Source organism: Microcebus murinus, chromosome 13 (genome assembly GCF_040939455.1).
Source record: "Microcebus murinus isolate Inina chromosome 13, M.murinus_Inina_mat1.0, whole genome shotgun sequence".
NCBI lineage: Eukaryota > Metazoa > Chordata > Mammalia > Primates > Cheirogaleidae > Microcebus > Microcebus murinus.
The window spans coordinates 42,231,051-42,251,312 of record NC_134116.1 but is presented as its reverse complement, the minus strand read 5'-3'; positions in this window follow the sequence as shown (position 1 = coordinate 42,251,312).

Below are 20,262 nucleotides of genomic sequence, written 5' to 3'. Positions count from 1 at the left end.
TGTATACATACAATAGATAGCAAAAAGTTCTAATGAACTATTAAAAGGTTCAGTGTTCCCATTTCAATGGCATCCTGGACCCTGGTGTAATTGTACTTCCTCTGCAAATGCAGGATCAAAAGGTCAGCAAATGTACAGAGTTAAATGGCTTTTGTTTTATTTGCCTAACAGAGGCAGATCTCATCTAATTTTTATCACTATGGATCTTAAAGCCCTTAAAGGTTTTTTATAGGAGAGACTCTGCTATAGGACTCAGATCAATGAGATGCACAGGGTCAAAGGATAAAATGCCCAAGAGTGAGTTTGCTCAAAAGACAGTCTACTGCACACAAAGGAATGCAACGGGCTTTGCCTTAGGATGCTGCACAATAAAGTCAGGAAGAAAAGGCTGGGTGAGCTTTTTTCCCTCCAGTTATTGATAGCACTTGCTTAGAAGTATAACCAAACCAACAATAAAATTAATTAACTAATTAATTAATTAATTAAGATATGTAGGATTTTTTTCCCTGGTTTTTCTGACTCTGTTGTATCATGTGCAAACTATATGAAACTTTAAGATGGTATTTATTTATGAGGTGCATGTTCTAAGCACAAAAATATGCTATGAGTCAACAAGTCGGTAAAAGGCCTGAGTTGAAGTTTGGGTTCTGTCATTCATTAACTGTCATTTATCAAATTTGGGTATGTTATTTAACATCCTCAAGTCCATGATTCAAGGTCCTAGGCAGCACTCAAAAATCTAAGGCTAACAATTTTCTGACTGCTGCATCTGAAATGTTCCCTATTCTTATTACTTTTCCAGATAACTTTTAAAATCTTATAATTTAATTCTTTATATATTTCTCTTTTCTTTTGATGGCTACCTCCTTTATTCACCTCTCCTGACATATACCAGGAAGCTGTTAGATTTTTTCATTCCTTTTCTGAATTTCTCAATATAATTGGGCTGACTCTAGGACACACACGGTTTTTGTTTTGACCTGTTTTGATCTAGGATCCACGGCATGTCAAAGGCAAGGAAGGAGGGAAAACCTTAGGGTGCCTAGGCTTGGTGGGGTAGGGGAGGTGGACATGGGGTATGGAGAGGTGTGTCATTATCCATACAGAATTCAAAAACATCAATCAAATCATGTAAAAGCTGGGGTGCTTTGTATTATCACTATAACTTGCTGATTTTAAATAGTATCAGTAATAAAGTACTCCTCCTCCAGAAAAACATGTCATTGGTCCAAGTTTTGAACAATTGTTTTCCCTGTACTACTCAGTCATTGCCTGGGATTAGGTTTCATTTGTCCATTGCTCAAATTCATTTATTCAAAATTCATGTCAATTGATTTCACCTCAAATGTGAAAGATGAAGAAACTATTGAAGCTTCAGAGATGAAACTTTCTTATATGAAAGTGCATGTAAAAAGAGTTAATCAGCTAAACAACTGCAGGGAAGATTACTTTGGATTTAAATTAATTAATATAATAAATATGGGCTGGCTATTTAATAACAGTAGGTGAAATATATAAATGCCCTTAAATTTACTCTTTTCTGTTCTTTATTGTTCATGATAATGCAACCAAAGCAAAAGGAGATGGTAATAGAAGAATGTTTTGATCCTACCTTTTTATAGTACATAAAACTTTATGAGTTTATTCCTAGATAGAAATAGATGCTCCGCTGTAACTACTGAACTATGTTGGAACCAATCGTGAGCCTGATTATAAATAATTTTTAATTAACTTTACATTTTGAGATAATTATAGATTGACATGAAAAATTAATATGGAGAGATCTCAGGTATGCTTTATCCAGTTTCTATTAAAGGTAACATCTTGCAAAACATAGCACTATATCACAACCAGGGTACTGGTATCGATTCAAACATCCAATCTTATTAAAATTTTCCCATTTTTACTTATACTACTTGTTTGTATGCTTTCTTTTTTCTTTCTTGGTTTTTTTTTTTTTTTTTTTTTTTTTTTTGAGACAAAGTCTCACTCTGTTGCCCGGGCTAGAGTGCCGTGGCGTCAGTCCATCCCACAGCAACCTTAAACTCCTGGGCTCAAATGACCCTCCTGCCTCAGCCTCCCGAGTAGCTGGGACTACAGGCATGCGCCACCATGCCCGGCTAATTTTTATTATATATATTTTTAGTTGTCCAACTAATTTCTTTCTATTTTTTTAGTAGAGATGGGGTTTCACTCTTGCTCAGGCTGGTCTTGAATTCCCGACCTCAAACTATCCGTCCACCTTAGCCTCCCAGAGTGCTAGGATTAAGGCGTGAGCCACCGTGCCTGGCCTGTATGTTTTATTTTTATCCACAGAAATACGAGACAGATTTTTTTCCTAAAAGCAAGTAAATAATAAAAAATATCTAAGCATAAAATGCACAGACATTCACTAAAATGCTTGTGTACAAACTATAAAAGGAAAGGTATAGACAAGAGTACTGGTTTCCTGGTACAATTTGGCAGTCAAAATAGTTCCTGTGGAAGATTAGATTACTGTTCCCCTTTCCAAGTTTTGTTTAATTTCAAGCTGTATATTTCCTATACAATCTTTCTGCCTTTTTGTTAAATGTAGGCCTTTCTTTTATTAAGGTAGTCAATATCTGCATAGTCATTATGTCTGGATATATTGGTTTCCTTTTCCAATTTATTTTTCAAAGCCATACTCATTGTATGTAGGACGTGTGTGCGTGTGTATGAGTTTGTGTACATTAAGTTTTGTGTATTTTTATCAGGGTTAAGCCCATGATTGTGTAACCATCAGCACATTAAAGATACAGAAATGTTTTATTACCAGGAAGATCCGTTGTTGCTCTTTTATAACAACTCCCCACCCCATCCCCTTCCTTAAACCTGAAAACCACTGATCTCCTATCCATTTTAATTTTATCCTTTCACAAATGTTATATAAATGGAATGATACAGTATTTAAACTTATTAAGATCGGTTTTTATCACTCACCATACTTCTCTGGAAATTCAACCAAGTTGTTGTATGTACAATACCCTGTTCCTTTCTATTACTGAGTGGCATTAATGTTTCCAAATACTTTGGATACTTTTAAAATGTCCTCTTTTTTCTTGTACCAGGACTCAGAAATTCGTATTTTTAAATGTATAGACTAATATTTTTAAGTTGGCATAAAAACACTCAGTGCTTCCAAATGTAGAATTTATGAATAATAATAATAGTAACTACTTATGAGTGTGCATTATTGCTAGGCATTGTTCTATGCTCTTTACATTTGTTAATTTATTTAATCTTGATTACAATTATAAAATAAAAACGACTGCTATCCTCATTTCATCACTGAGAAAACAATACAGAAGTATTAATAAACCTGACCTAGAGAATACAGCTAAAAAGTGATCAATATTTAAAACCAGGCAGTCAAGCTCTGTAGTCTGAATCTCCAGTAAGAGCAGAAAACTCAAGGATTTGGATTTTACATATGTATTTAATCTCTTCTTCTCTCTTTCTCCAAATATATTTTGATATTTATAATACTGTACCTTGGTATTCTTCTAATACAGTACAAGGTTATTAAATTCTATCATGTGCCATATATTATGTTTACTGCTAGGAAATTATTTAATATGTGTGAAATGTGAAAAAGACATTTTAGTAATTAATATTGTAAAAAGTCATATAATTATAATTAGGCAGAAAGTACAATGAATATATGGAAAGAGAACAATTATTTTCTGAAATTGAAGCATAAACAACTTTTGAGAATACGTATCCTTTGAATTAGATTTTGAAGGATTGGTAGAAGTTCAAAAGTGTTCTTGATTCCAAGAGTCAGAGAAGAAAGTTTTTAGAGGTTGTATATAAATATGATATATTTGAGGATTATTTAATACTTTTCTGTGGCTAAAACTCAGATGCATAAGGGAAGTAACTCTTGAAAATTTCAAGAGATAAACATTCCTATATGTCATTCAAAATTGCTGGGAATAATTTGTACACAATAAGAATGCATTATTTTATTTTAACAAGGCAGCTCATCTGCTCTCTATTGTATCTGAAATCTTCCATTATAGACAGCTAACCACAATCTATTCCAAAAATCTACTGCTTAAATGAATGTATGTTACTTGAAATTAGAAGGAGAAAAGATAGCTATCATGGAAAATACAGGCACACAGCTTTTCCTGGATAAGACAAATTTTAAGGCATAGTATCATATTGGGTTGGTTTTAAATAGGAATCAAAGTTTTCTGTTCCTTGGAGATAACTTAATATTAATTAAATGCACAGAAATAATGCTCAATCACACCAATTAATAGGCTTTCTCTCATTTTTCTTGCCACTTATGTTTTCCTTACCTATTTTATTTTTCCTTCTTTGAGAAAGATATAAGGACAGCAAATAGAATTCACTATTTTAGAAAAGAACAACAGCACTACTGTAATAACAAATGATAACTGACATTTAAGATCACTTTCAGGAATCCAAAAGGTAGTTAAAATGTTATATGAACTTTGAGGAACTGGACACATATACTCAGTCTAAATGGGGCAGCTACTACTGAGCTCTAAGCTGATAGCTACCAGCGACATATGCAGACTTGAATTTTTCTTGATAATTTTTTAGATGAAAAAGATCAATCAGAACTATTATATTTTTAAAATCTGAGCATTAGTATAATGGACTTAAATAAACGTAATGGCCAGTGGTCTGCAATTTAGGTCACTGATTAAAGTTTTGAAATGCCCACAGAACATTACTGCAACAACTGAAATATGGGGCTAAACACTTATGCTGGCTGGAAGTATCTGAAGGTAGTGACAGCAGAATAACAAAATAGAATAAAGGAAAATAAAAGGAGAATTAGGCAAAAAGTTGATATTGCCAAAGACAAATACATTCCAGCTATTTTCATTCTACATTTATGCAATAAAAAATCTAAACCCATCTCATTTTTAATACATCATTGGGTGTGATATTTTTTCCAACTTCTCAGTGAGATAGCTAATGAAACATAAACATTTGAAATGAAATATTATATTTTAATATACATTATTTTCTTGAAGTTTTATCTGAAATGGCGAAATGTACAATGTCTATTAATGATGAAAATATGATGTTTTACTTGCTAATTTGAGGTAAAAAATAGACAAGCATTTATTTCAATCAGTAAAATTTATCAGTAAATTATCATAAATATAAAAATGATTATTTTTTTATTACATCATATGACACTACAGTCTCAAAATATACCCTATTTTTTACCACCTCATGACACAACTTCTTTTTAGGTGATAGATTTGTGAAAATGATTGTCTGTAGAAAAGTGAAAGAAAATTTAAAAACCATGATGAAAATTTAAAAGATGAGATTTTACTAACTTTAATAAAAGAACAAAGGAACAAACATAATTTATTCTAGAATGCATTAGACAAAAAAATTAATGCAATGCATTTCATTTGACATTATATAAGACTTTTAAACATTTAAAATTTTGTATTACTATACCTGTGAAAACAATTAAAATTTAATGTGGAATGAATGGATTATGAATTTTGGGTCATGAGTCAAAGTGAGAAATAACCTGAAAAAAGTGGAAGAGTTAGGCAATATTGAATTCATATTTAATTTGGACAACGGCCTACTGTAAAAGTTTAGCCTGACCTTTACTTCCTTCTTCCATTGAGTTTCTTCTTTGAGTATCTAATAAATCTACACTTGTGTGTTGTGCCCCATACGAAAATGCTACAAAGACAATTATATCCCTTATAAAGAAGACTCAAATATTTTTGTGATGCTAAATATTGAATCATTGATAGAACATTACAAGCATTTCAAACTTCTTATCATGTAGATGTTAAAGCTACTTCCATATAGATTGTTTCACTGTTTTTATGAACTTTATTACATATGTATATAAATAGAATAAAAAATATACATAATTTTCACAGTGTATTTTCTCAAAATTTTTTGAAACTGCAAAATTTAACAAATTATTGCCTAACTTTTTAAGATCTTTCCTGAAAACTTGTCTTTTTTTAATATAATTTAAATGGCTGAGTATCATTTCTTCTATTATTTACTGTTTTATAATCCCAATAACCTTCAGCTTCCAATACCCTCAGTCTTATGTTTAGAAAAAATGTGCATTAGTAGAGAACTGGAAAATCATTTGGATATGAAAAAGCCTTTGAAAGACACAAAAACTTAAAACATTACCAAACACATGCCAAATGTATGACTCATAATATTAGCCAATCTTTTGCTACCATCTGGTGGTCATGTGTGGTATAACCTAATGAAGATAAATCTTGTGTTAAGTCACTAATAAATTTCAATTTATAAGCATATTTTAAATGGATTATCTAATTTGGTAATTACGAAAAAGGCAACATTTTCTACCTCAATTTTTTTCTTGTTTTTAAGTTTCAGAAAACTGAACAAAAGATATACCTTAAAAATATTGTTTTGGTTAACTTACTGTAATATAAGTTGGATAAACCAATAACATTTGCATTATCCAAACAATAATTAACGGTTCCTTTCAATTCACTTAATACATGTCTAAGTCAACTTTTAATAAGTTACCTATTAAAATAAATACACTCTTAAAGAAATGTGTGTTTTGATTTGTTTTCATTATGAGAGTTTTGAAAAGTAATACAATAGGCTACTATCTCATATATGCATTATCTATAAGAAAATTTGAACCCCAAGAAATATTACTTTTAATTTGTCATTAATCTTATCTAGTGCAGCATCATTTATAACAGTTGGATAATAAATATCACTTAACAAACATATGATAATATTACCATCTTATTACTTGATTCCTTGCAATTCCAAGGAAACAGATTCAAACAGGGGTTGCAAGGATATCTTACAGAATTCAGATTTATCAATGTTATTTTTTCCCTTCAAAAGGTCGTTTTTCCTTGCTTCCCATTGTCCAGCTCCCCAACGTAACGTATGAATTTATGGAAAGATTTATGTAGATTGTAGAAGGAGAGGAATGGATAATGCATTTTTTCTTTGGCTGTTTTCCGGGTCTTCATTGGCCTCTGCTAAGATATGCCTCATTCCACTATATCAGTGTGTGTCCTGTGCTCGCACACAGCAGGTCCTACTTAATATGGAGGAAATCGTGATAGCAACTGTCACCGAAATCTGCTGCCTCTGATAGAGTCTTCATTCATGAGGTTCCACAAATTTGATTCTTATCTCAAATCCAAAACTATTCCAATGAAATATTGTGTTCCAAGGAAACATTTTCAGTCGAGAAGCAGTATCTAGTAAACTCTGAAGTATTTTGACATTTTTTCATTCCTTGTGCATAGCCATTCTGGTAAATGAAAGCACCTAACTGTAGAGAGGGCTAAGAAGAAATTCTGTAGCGCATACTTGTGGTAAGGTGTCAGGATCCTTAAGGTGACTCACCCTCCACTTCACTGAAGAGGTTTTATGACAGTGGATAGACATTGGTCTGAAATTTGAGCCAGATTCTCTCTGATAAAGAAACTGAATTGCCATTAACAATATCATCATGGTATCCTAAAGTTAGCTCAATAATCCTGCTTCTCTAATTTTAATATAGATGAATAGAGAAAATTCACTCGAGATGTAGATTCTAAAGGGAAGGAGAAACCAGTGTTTTCTGGTAGTAGTTGTAAACAGATAAGAAGGTGGTCAGAAGACGAAATCTTTAGTGGATTCCATGCAAACACCTGTGAATCATCTGCTTTGGCATCAAATCACCACTGGAGGAATCCTTGTTATACTTGAAAATCAGCAGGGTTGGGTTCTTTTTTTCTCTGTTGTTTATTTTTATGTTTTTCCCTGACCTTCCTTTTCCCACTCATTTCAGTGGTTCTGTTTAAAGCAATGTTTCTAATAAATCTTAGATCCATTTGATTTAAGCCCTACCAATTTTTAGACATTTGATCATAGACAAAAATGTGGTCTCTTTAATTCTACATTTCCTGATCTCTAAAACAGTCACAATGGTATTAATCACATCACAGAATTATTGTGAAGATAGAATACTTGGCATAGCATCTGGAAACTATACAAACTTACAAAATGTAAATTATAGTTATTATTACAGACAAAAATATTCTGACACACACCAGAAAAAAACTTTAAATTTAGTACTTACCGGCAGCTTATGTTTCTAATGACAATGCTTACCAAGAATCTATGTAACAACAAGGAGAGAAATAGCAACAATCTTAATGTAAAGCTGACAGATAAAGTCATAAGAATTATCTAAAGACTAAACTATTTTGTTATGGAAATGAGTTATCACAGTGTGAAATAACATTAAGCATTTAGGGAAGGCTGATAGAAAATACATAAAAATGTTAATTGGATATTATTTTGAATACTGGGAGAATGTTGATTTTTCTTATTTTTTCTGCTTTTGTGACTTTTCTATCTATACAACTTTCCAATGAATGTCTGCTACCATAAAATTGGAGAAGTTTATTTGAAAGATCAGATGGGAATGCAATGCTATGTGCAAGGCTTTTTAGATGAAATATTAACCTTTATTTTGGCCTTTTGTAAATAGTGGGCTTACTTTTCCAATTTTATGAATAAAGAAACTGAATGCCATAAAGGATAAATAATTTGTTAAAGGCCATGCATAGACTAAGGATCAGAACTGTGACTAAGGAAAATTTTTGTAAGAATGCTCTACTGAATTTCCCTATTTGGGATTTAATCTCAGGTAAATTAAACTAAAAACCTGCTCAAAAGCTTTATGGGACCTCCACTTCTAGAAACATGGAGTAAGTGTACTTTTCACCATTATTCCTACTAGGTACAACTAAAAACCTCAGGCATTATATACAATACAAACATAAGAATACTCTTAAAGCTAAAGAGAAGAAGGCAGACCTGATATGAATCTTGGGACTTGATGAATGACATGTGATTAATTCCCTGAATTATCTTTTTGTCGTGTATAATCCAGACTTTAAACTGAAGTAGCCAGCAAGGTGGCTAAATTTTTCTATATATTTTTAGTTGACCAATTAATTTTTTTCTATTTTTAGTAGAGATGGGGGTTTCGCTCTTGCTCAGGCTGGTTTCAAACTCCTGACCTTGAGTGATCCTCTCGCCTCGGCCTCCCAGAGTGCTAGGATTACAGGCGTGCGCCACCACGCCCGGCCAAAGAAATTTTTTTAAATGATGCATTTTTCTTTTTCAAAATGAAAAATTTTCACTTTGTGAAAAGTTTTGTAAAGCTTTAAAAAAGTTCACTCTGTGAAAGACCCTGACAAGAGCTATATTCTTGGAGAAAATATTTGCAAATCATATATCCAACAAAAAGCTTATGCTTATATAAAAAGTATAAAAAACCCTCAAAATTCACCAGTAAAAAAACAAAAGATACAATTAGAAAAAGGGCAAAATATGTGAAGAGACATTTCACTGAAAAGGTTATGACAAATAAGCACATGAGAAAAACTTCAACAGTATTTGCCAGGAGAGAAATGAAAATTAAAACCACAATGAGATATTGCCAACACCAATGAGAAAGGCTATAATAAAAATGATAATATGATATACTAATGAAAATGTAGAGCAACTGGACCACAGTGTAAAATGGGGCAGTCACTCTGGATGATTGGAAGTTTCTCATAAAACTTATCATGCAGCTACCATATGATTCAGCAATTGTACTCTTGGATGTTTATTGCAGAGAAATAAAGCATTATGTTCACACAAAACCTGTACGTGAATGTATATAGCAGCTTTATTCACAATAATCAAAAACTAGAAACAATTCAGATGCTCTTAAATGGGTGAATGATTAAACAAACTGTGGTAGATCCACATTATGGAATACTACTTAGCAACAGAAAACAATATTGATACATATGACAATCTGGATGAATCTCCAGAGAATTATGTTTAGTGAAAAAAATGCCAATCCCCAACGTTAAATAATGTGTGACTTCATTAACATAACATCATTTAAATAACAAAATCATAGACATGAAGAAAATATTAGTGGTTGTCTGGGATTAAGGAAGGAATTGGGGTAACAAGTTTGTGTGGCTATAAAACAACACATGAGAGACCCTTGTGGTGATGGAAATATTCTGTATCTTAACTATATCACTATCAGTTTCCTGGTCCTGATATTGTCCTATAGCTTTATAAGATCTTACCATTGGAAGAAATTGGGTAACTAGGGGTACAGAAGATCATGTTGCCAACGAAATAAAATTTAAGTTTCTTATCTCATAATTCAATGCTCATTTGAACACACAACAATTAACCCACTCTGTAATAGAAATTTGCTGTAAATTTGTTCTCTCAGATACTTGACAATGTTTTAGGCAAAACTTGGGATCCATTTAAATAAAATGGTTGCTTTTAAAAAAAATCCTATCTTTGTATATTAAGTTATTATATTGTTGGCATGACTCAATTTCCCAGCATTCTTTTGTTATTATTATTGTAATGTACCCTGGTCCATTGTTTCCACTATTTCTGTTGGTATCCCCTCTATTCTTGTATTAGTACATTTTCTAATACAATTGGACCCATTGGTTAGGTCATCATTTCTTGTGCTGTGAACACTTTGATATGCCAGAAAATTTTAATACTTCTACTTAAGCAATCAGTGTTTTCTACAAACACATAAGCCATGTGACAATGTTCACTCTTTAACATTTCAAATAACTAAACATTTTGACGGAGGTTTGATTTCAGGATTTGATTCTAATATCAAACATCTTGGTGAAAATTAAGCCAGCCCTGTTGCAATTATTCTCTGGGAAACTCAGTTTTCACTTCCTCTGTGAAATTTATACTGAACACTCCAGGTGGAAGCATGATCTCTCTCATTCAAAAATCTTTACACTAACCTTTTGTAGCTATCACTTGGTAAATCATTAACTTTCTCAAAATCAGGATTTTATTTATATATATTTATACCCAAACATATATCTTCTCTTTCCATTTAACCTATGAATTCCTTTATACTTAGAACTAAACCTTACATTTCTTTTTATCTCTTGTAGTATGTTGAACATAAGCATCTAATCAAATACTTCTTTACTACAAGTTCTCAGAGAACTTCAGTATATTCTAGGTCAGATCCCCACGAACATCACCAATCAGGTGCTTAAATTTCCTCTAATATGCTTTTTTAAGAAATCCAATGCATTATGAATACTCACAGATATAAAATACAGTTTCTAATATGGACCTTCCTCTCTTTAACATCGATAATATAATTCAGTTTTTTCATATTTGGTAAAACAAACACTCAAAGTTAGTGCCTTTCTTTATTCTAGGATATTTTCATATACAAAAATCAAAACAGTTGCTTCAAATAATGTCGTGAAATAAGAGACACCATAAAAGATTATTTAAAAATATTGAGTTTTGGCCGGGCGAGGTGGCTCATGCCTGTAATCCTAGCACTCTGGGAGGCTGAGGTGGGCAGATTGCTGGAGGGCAGGAGTTTGAAACCAGCTTGAACGAGAGCGAGACCCCGTCTCAACTAAAAATAAAAAGAAATTAATTGGTCAACTAATATATAGAGAGAAAAAATTAGCTGGGCATGGTGGCACCTGCCTGTAGTCACAGCTACTTAGGAGGCTGAGGCAGGAGGATTGCTTGAGTCCAGGAGTTTGAGGTTGCTGTGCTAGGCTGACGCCACAGCACTCACTCTAGCCTGGGCAACAAAGTGAGACTCTGTCTCAAAAAAAAGAAATATTGAGTTTTTATTAGTGTGAAATACTACTTCTGCCTTTAATAATACCACAAGGATTAGAATAGGAAACATTCAGTTGGAAAAGAAAGTCTTCATTTATAATAAAGAGGATAATTTATAATTATTTGTTAACCATAGCTTGCATTGGTGGATTTTTTTTATTAAGGCATGACTAAATTTAAAATCAAAGTAAGTTAGAAAATGTTTGACTTTGCATAACTAGAAATAGAACTGTGATCAAAAGCTGGTCAGGTCTACTTCATGAAATTTCATATAAGCCCTTCATTTGGAAAATTATTGGTACTTCCTTAAATAAAACAGAGGCTTTTATATAAAATAGATCTTGCTAGTAAATAATTAATATTATTAATAATCTGAATTTATTGAGAATCCTAAAGAATCTTAAAGAAAAGTCACCAAGTCACAAAAGTCACCATTTTTCAAGTTAGATTTGAAAAATGGTTTCATTGTACATTCAGAATTCAATGTCCTAGGTAAACTTTCTGTTTTCTTTATTTTCCCTCGCTTTTAGCCTCCCTCCCCCTTTTTCTTTCTTTCTTTTCTTATTTCTTTTTCTTTGTTTCTTCAGACAGTTAAGAACTTGAACAATAACATGCCATTTCATTTATTCTTTTTATCTTTATTTTCAAGTACTGTTCACAATTACTATTAATTTTATGTAGTTAAGCAAATATAATAATGATATGTCACCTACTGAATAAATCATGTTTATATTGTAATTGATTTTCCTGGATTGCTTTTGCTTACTTTTGACAGATGCTGTTTTTGTACCTTCATTTGTTTTCTTGTTTTCATATTATTGATTATGATTGTTAGAAAAATTGGAATTGTTGTTTCTATTGTTTTATGGTATTAATTAATTTGATTTATACACGGATTACACTTTGAGTAATTACATTATGACAAAGTAACAGTAATAGAAATAAATCACTTTATTTGAATACACTACTACTGGTATTTATATTAAATGAACCTCTCATTTCATAAAATATCTTTGTGATTAGAATAAAATCAATACTGTAATTTTTCTCTCTTTCCTACACGTCGTATGATATAGTATTCCTTTTTTGCCTAGCTTTTAATCAGTGTCAAACTGAAGAACATTTTTTTTTTCAATATAGCAGGGATGATCCTAGATCTTATTTTTAATACTTTAATCGGTACCCTGGTAAAACAGTGAGCATTTCCCTTAGTGTCAGATGATCTTCACAATGGTAGATTATGGGAAGGGTATTTTCAGAAGTTTTTAATACATCTGTGTAAAGGTAATAAACAGCAAACCTAGAAATGACCAAATCAGAACTACATATCTGCATAAGGAAAACTGAGTATGGAAATGCCAGAGAGAGAAGATTTAGCAAGATACAAGTACAGCAGTAAAATGTCAAGAATCCCAATGTTTATTGATCAACAACATACTATTTCAGTTGAACAAGCCATGGTGTTGATTTGAGCATAAATAAAAAGTGAGGTAAAAGTTAAGAACTTTTAGGTAGTTTTACAGTAATAGTTAGGCATTTATTTTATTGCAGATTAAATACTCTACAAATAACTATCCAAATAAAGTCCATGAGTAGTTCTAGAAAACAAACTCTGGACACCACTTAAGAATAAAGAGGAAAAAACTGAAGGTGTAAATGAGGGAAAATAAAGAGTTCACTTTCTTTTTAGTCAATAAATTATATTTTTCAAGTGTAGGAAAATTCTATGTTAGCTATTTTATAGAAAGTGCAGAAACAAATTAAGAAACTGCTGAAAGTATGGAAAAGAAATTAATATTGCACTTATTTTTTTCAGTAAATTTAATTTTATCTGCATTGCACTGGGTTATCAAAAATCCTTCAATATCTTTGCCTAGAGAAGATTAAAAATAAAATAAACTGTCCACTTCTAGTAATGGCAATCACTGCAATTGAGGCAAACCACCCTGAAAAAGAAAATGAAGGGGCTGAAGCAGAACACACACGTGCAGACACACACACACACACACACACACACATACATTTTCTTTCTATTGCCATAGCTGTCAGGGACATTCAAGACTCCAGATAGTCAGCTTATATTGTTGATTAATAATGGTATAGAGCTAAATGATACTGTGAGTGAGAAACTTTGTTTTAAAAGCATTGAGGATGGGGATTGCGTGTCACTGGAGCATAACCTGACTAGTACACTTAGTTTATTCTATCTAGCTTATCCTGACTGGTACACTTCTCAACCAAAACAAATTTAAATGCAGTGATATATTTCATTGAAGAAATAGAATGACTGTCAATGTAGATTTCTATACTCAGAAAATAAAACTGAAAAATAAAGATAAAATGGCATTTTCAGAAAAAAATTATTTGACAGAATTATTAATAAACATTGCAGATCTATTCTGCAGGCAGATGTTAAAGAATATTCTTGGAAACTATAAAATGCGCATAGAAGTCCAAAGAACAAAGAAGAGCCAATATATTTAATAAGAAGAACAAAGTGGGAAAAGCTGCTTTAATAAATATCAAGAATTATAATAAAACTACAGTAATGAAAAGAAATAGATAAAAGGGATAAAATAAAGAGCACAAAAACATTCAGGCCTCAGTTGAAAATTAAAACAGAACAAATGAAACCCTCAAAGTAGAGAAGAAAGTATGACATTTTTTATAAATGATTCTGGAAAAATAGCAAGGCACATAAAATTAAAAAGACAACCTGAAACTTGATCTAACCTAAAAGCGTGAACAAAAAGATAAAAAATGTAAACGCAATAGCAGTAATGTTTCCAGATTATAATGTAAAGTCTCTTTCTCATCCTCATCTCCTACTCCATTTTCCTTTCCTCTTCCACTTCTCCCATTCCTCCCATTATCTTTCCCTTACTGAATAAATCTGTCCAGAAATCAAGTGAGTCAGTAGATGGTATCTCTCTCTCTCTCTCTCTCTCTCTCTCTCTCTCTTTCTCTCTCTCTCTCTCTGTGTGTGTGTGTGTGTGTGTGTGTGTGGAGAGAGACAGAGAATTTAGATGTGGGCTATGGTTCTTTTGAAAATAATCCTAAAATTTATATTAAACCACAAAAGACCCAGAATAACCAAAGCCATCCTGAATCACATCACTTGTCTTAGAATTATTCCACATAGCTGTAGTAAACAAAATAGCATGGTATTGACATAAAAACATAAAAACAGACATATAGACCAATGGAACAAAATAGAGAATGCAGAAATAAATCCATACATCTATAGTGAACTTACCTTTGACAAAGTTGCCAAGAACACAGAATAGGGAAAGGAAGTCTCTTTAATAAATGGTGCTGGGAAAATTGGATATCCATATGCAGAAGAATGAAACTAGATCCTTATGTCTCACCATATACAAAAATCAATGGACCAAAAACCTAAATATAAGATCTGGAAATATGAAACTATGAAAAAGAAAATATTGGGGAAATGTTTCAGCACATTGGTCTGGGCAAGGACTTCTTGAATAATACCCTCAAAGCACAGGCAAACAAAGGAAAAAGGGACAAATGGGATCACAGCAAGCTAAAAAGCTTTTGCACAGCAAATGAAACAATCAACAAAGGAAAGAGACAGGTCATAGAAAATATTTGCAAGCTACCCATCTAACATGAACAGTAGAATATATAAGGAGCCTCAACAACTCAATGGAAAAAAAATCAAATAATCTAATTAAAAATAGGCAAAGAGTCTGGATAGACATTTCTCAAAACAAGACATGCAAATAACCAGTAGGTATATAAAAAAAGTGTTCATCATCATTAGTCATCAGAGAAATGCAAATAAAAAATTTAATGAGATATCACCTCACTTTTGTTAAATGGCTTTTATCAAAAAGACAGGCAATGATGAATGCTGGTGAGGACGTGGTGAAAGGAGAACCCACATACACTGTTGGTGGGAATGTAAATTAGTGCAACCACTATGGAGGTTCCTCAAAAAACTAAAAATAGAACTACCATATGACCAAGCAATCTCACTGCTGGGTATATACCCAAATGAAAGGAATTTAGTATGTCAAAAATATATATACACTCCTATGTTTATTGCACCACTGTCCTATTCACAGTAGCCAAGATTTGGACTCATCCTAAGTGTCCATCAGTGGACTAATGGATAAAGAAATTGTGGTACATATATACAACGGAATATTATATAGTCATAAAAGAATGAAATCCTGCCATTTACACATGGGTGGAAATGGAGAACATTAAGTTAAGTGAAATAAGTCAAGCACAGAAAGACAAATCTCACGTGTTCTCACTCATATGTGGAAGCTGAATATTAAAAACAATTGATCTCATGGAGACAGAGAGTTTCAAATAGTTACCAGAGGCTAGAAAGGGAATTGGGGAGAGGTGGATAACATAGGGATGGCTAATAGGTGCAAAAATATAGTTAGATAGAATGAACAATATTTCTCAGCACAACAAAGTGACTATAATCAGTAATAACTAAAAGAATAGAATTTGAATGTTCCTAACACAAAGAAATGATAAATGTCTGAGGTGATTGATACCCCAATTACCCTGCCAAACTTCATCCTTTATTGTGGGCTTTACAAAAGCCCCTGCTTGATATCTGAACTCCATTTGGCCAGACCAGTAACCATGGCTCACGTATATCAGAACCACAAACGGCTGACTCTCCGTGTATTCTTACAAGATTCAGGAAACACTGCTCATAATTCTGCCAAATCTTTCTTCTGAAAAATCCTAGTATTCCTTGATAGGAATACATTAAGGAGGTGCTTTCTACATTTTAGGAAATGTATGTACTTGAAAATCAATCTGATTTTGATGTCAACATTTTAGGAGTAAATACACTTTAAAAAGGCATCAAAACCCTGTAGCAACCACAATTTTATATCCAAACTGATTCCTCCTTGTAGTCAGGCAAGATGCAACCTGCAGCCCTCCCTAACATATTTTTCCAGTATGACCCCTATATTTCTTTCTCTGGATGTTGGTCACCAAGCAAGCTTTCCAAATATGGGGTAGTCCAGATCACTCACACCAATGTTGTTTTGGCCAAGAATTGGTAATTCCCTTCGGGAAAGACCTGAAATTGACTTGGAGAGATACCCCCACTCAATGTTTTCTGGAAGAAGAGACTAGAGAAGCTGACTCTGGTGACTTAGATTCTGATTGATTCCTGGGCAATCAAGTTCTATCAGTTTTAGTGTTTTGTTTTGTTTTGATTTTTTTGTTGTTTGTTTTATAAACCTTAGACTGCTTTTCTGACCACTCTACTGGACCCCCACACTCATATTTGACTATATTGTATAACCATCACATAAAGTTGCTTTTTCATAGTTTGTACTTTGATTTGAGGTCAAGTTACTATAAAGTCTGCTCTAAAAAAAGAGTCCTATAAAATACACTATAAAAATAATAGTATTTCACATTCAATTACACAATCTCATTCGATGTCCTCCCAGTTAGGGCACCTTGAGATTAATTCCCTTCTGGTGTAAATACAAAGAACAGCTTTAATTTTCCTGAACAGATAGGTTTATTTACTGTTTACTGATTTGTCTGTTTGCCTTTTGCTCTCACAGACACATCTATTTGGATAACTGTAAGTTTTCTCTTTCTACATTGGATTTCAGAATTCATAGAGCCAAATTGATAGCTCACATACAATAATGCATAGCCATAATGACAAACATGGGTCATGTTTTACCAGCCTTTAATTTACATTCTTATTTTTTTCTGTTGTTCTGCTTATGGATAAAGATATGCCACCCTATTTATGAATTTCTTTAAGTCACTATCCCAGGAAAAGGAAAGAATAAGTAACCAAATAATACTCTTTTGTTCTAATGTATCTTATTGATGCTTGTTGCATTGAATATTTATTAAAAAATAAAATTGAGATAAATCATGTGTTAGAATGCAAAATAAAACCTCACAGAAGTGAAAATTTTGTATGTATTTCATAAAAAAATTCATAATAAATGTTTAGAAGGCAACGTGTATGGTAAATAAATAAAATATATTTATTACATATAATATTTATAATAAATAAATAAATACTTACCAAATATCTAGCTAATGTAATATATCCCAGAATGAAATAAAAATTGATCATTTTTTTCACATTATTTTAGAAAGATTATTTATTCCAAACATCAATACTTGATAATGCAGCAGTATAAGTAATATTATAGCATCAGAATAAGCCAATCTGGAAATAATAGAATGTTAACTTTTAGGTTTGAAGGAAAAGTTAGACAAAAGGAAAGAAAGCAGATAATTTAAATAATAAGATCATTAAGATATATTGAATAGCTAGAACTCTTCAAATATATGTTATAAGCAGATGATATACTTTCCTTCCTGTTTTTTTCTGAACCAGTGAAACTGTTATAAAAATATGCAAATACATGGTAATTTTAAAGTAAACCTCAATAAATTTCCTAAATCAGAAATTACTTAATCTATATTTTCTGTAAATAACACAGTAAATTTTAATAATAATGATGAAAGTAAAAATGAATAAATTACTAAATAAAATAATTGCTTACAAGGGAAAAGAAAAATATGACACTGTACCAAACCAAAATTCAATCAAATAAAACATAAAAATTAAAAAGAAAATACATGTAAAGTCTATGGGATTTTATTTTCTTTGCTCATCTTTCAACCACATTACAGCCATATATAGTTTTTCAGCAAAGGGTTCAACATAACTGAGGAATTTAATGAAGAAAACTAATAAAAGAATTTCAATAGAAGCAAGAGAATATGAATAATAATTTAATATAATTTTTACATTTAAAAAGGTATGGACTGAGTAAATAAAAAATAACAAAGGAGTAAACTTAATCAAATTCAATCAAGAAACATACAGGAAGAAATATGAATGATAAAGGATATTTAGCAAAATATTCTCATTGAAAACATAATGACAGTGAAAATTTTCTGAAAAATTACTCAATTCAATGAGAAATAGAATATTCAAAGTATATAATGCAATAAATATGACATTGTTAAAGTAATTATGTTAAGTAACTACATCTAACTATTCCTTTTTCATGCTTGCCTATGTCACTGTGATCAGTACCCATAGATGGCATTGGCAGTACGTCTAGAAACACAAGTAAATCAGGTGAAAGCTATTATATCTAAGAGGGCTCGGGAAGGCAAAAACAAATCATGATTCTTAAATTATTTGTCCTAAGAACTTATTTTCTCTACCTACCTTTTATATGGTAAAACATAAGCTTTCAGCCACTTAACAACACGTGTCCCCTGACAAATTAAGTCTATTTGTTTCAATTCATTTCAATTCACATCTCACAAGGCAGCAAAAGAATGCCACATTTCATTGACTAATCCTCAACTTTAAATTGCTTGGAACAAGATAGACTAAGGAATTGTGTGGGGATTTACTCTCATTGCCATGGGAAGAATCAAATCCTTATTATAAACTGGAGGTAATAGTGGTCACCATGTAGTGTAGTTCAAAATCGTTAGGACCATGTTATATGACTCTAGAGTACAATATATTTTTAAAATTGAGTCTACGGTCTTAATGTTTTATGAATATTTTATTTTATAAGTTGTAAGTTATGAGTTTTCATAACCTATGAAAAGACCTTAGAGGTACATAATATTGAATGGTTGTTCATAAAAAATTGCATATTTGTGAATTCATAAGCAGAGGAAGTAAAAGAGGAAAATAATGGAAAAAGCTCAAGATTGGCAATTGGGAAATGTGAATAATGGTCCTATGACTCCTATTTATTGACTGAGTTTTCTTTAGGTAAGTCACTTTATTTTTCTGTTTTAGTTTTCTCATCTGTCAATCAAGGATCTTGGATTAGAAAACCTCTAAAATCTCCCAATTCTTTCTAAAATGCTGTATTCTGCTGTGGTGTTAATTGCATCACATAGGTATGGGGAATTTTGTTGTCCACTTAATTCTAGTCTACTGAAAATTGCCTATCCCACAAGTTGCACCTCACAAACATTCTAGTCAGCAAATCTTTCCTAATCATCTAGATAAAAATAATCTTTTCTTTAAAATTCTATTTTATCAACACATAGGCACATCTGGAAGTAATATTCACTGGGTGTCAGGAATGTAGGAGGGAAGAGGAGGGAATGGGTAAATTCATACCTAACAGGTGTGGTGCACATTCTCTCTGGGGGATGGGTACACTTGTAGCTGTGACTCTGGCAGTGAAAAGGCCATTTATGTACCCAAAGCATTTGTACCCCTATAATACTATGAAATAAAAAAAAAATAAAACACGACTCTACATATTTTCACTAAAACAAATACATATATGATTTATACTAATTGTAAAGTATTTATTATTACTTACAAAGTCCATATCAGTTTATTTGTCTTTGTACCATACTAAAAGTCAGCGGCTATTTGTTATTCATCATGGTGACTCCCCTCCTCTCCATCATCCTAGTCCAAGCACCTAATAATGTCACATATACATGGAGGATAAAGTAAAGGTTCAGGAAATCTTCGTTGAATAAAACCAGGGAGCTGGGTTTTCTGTCCCATACTTG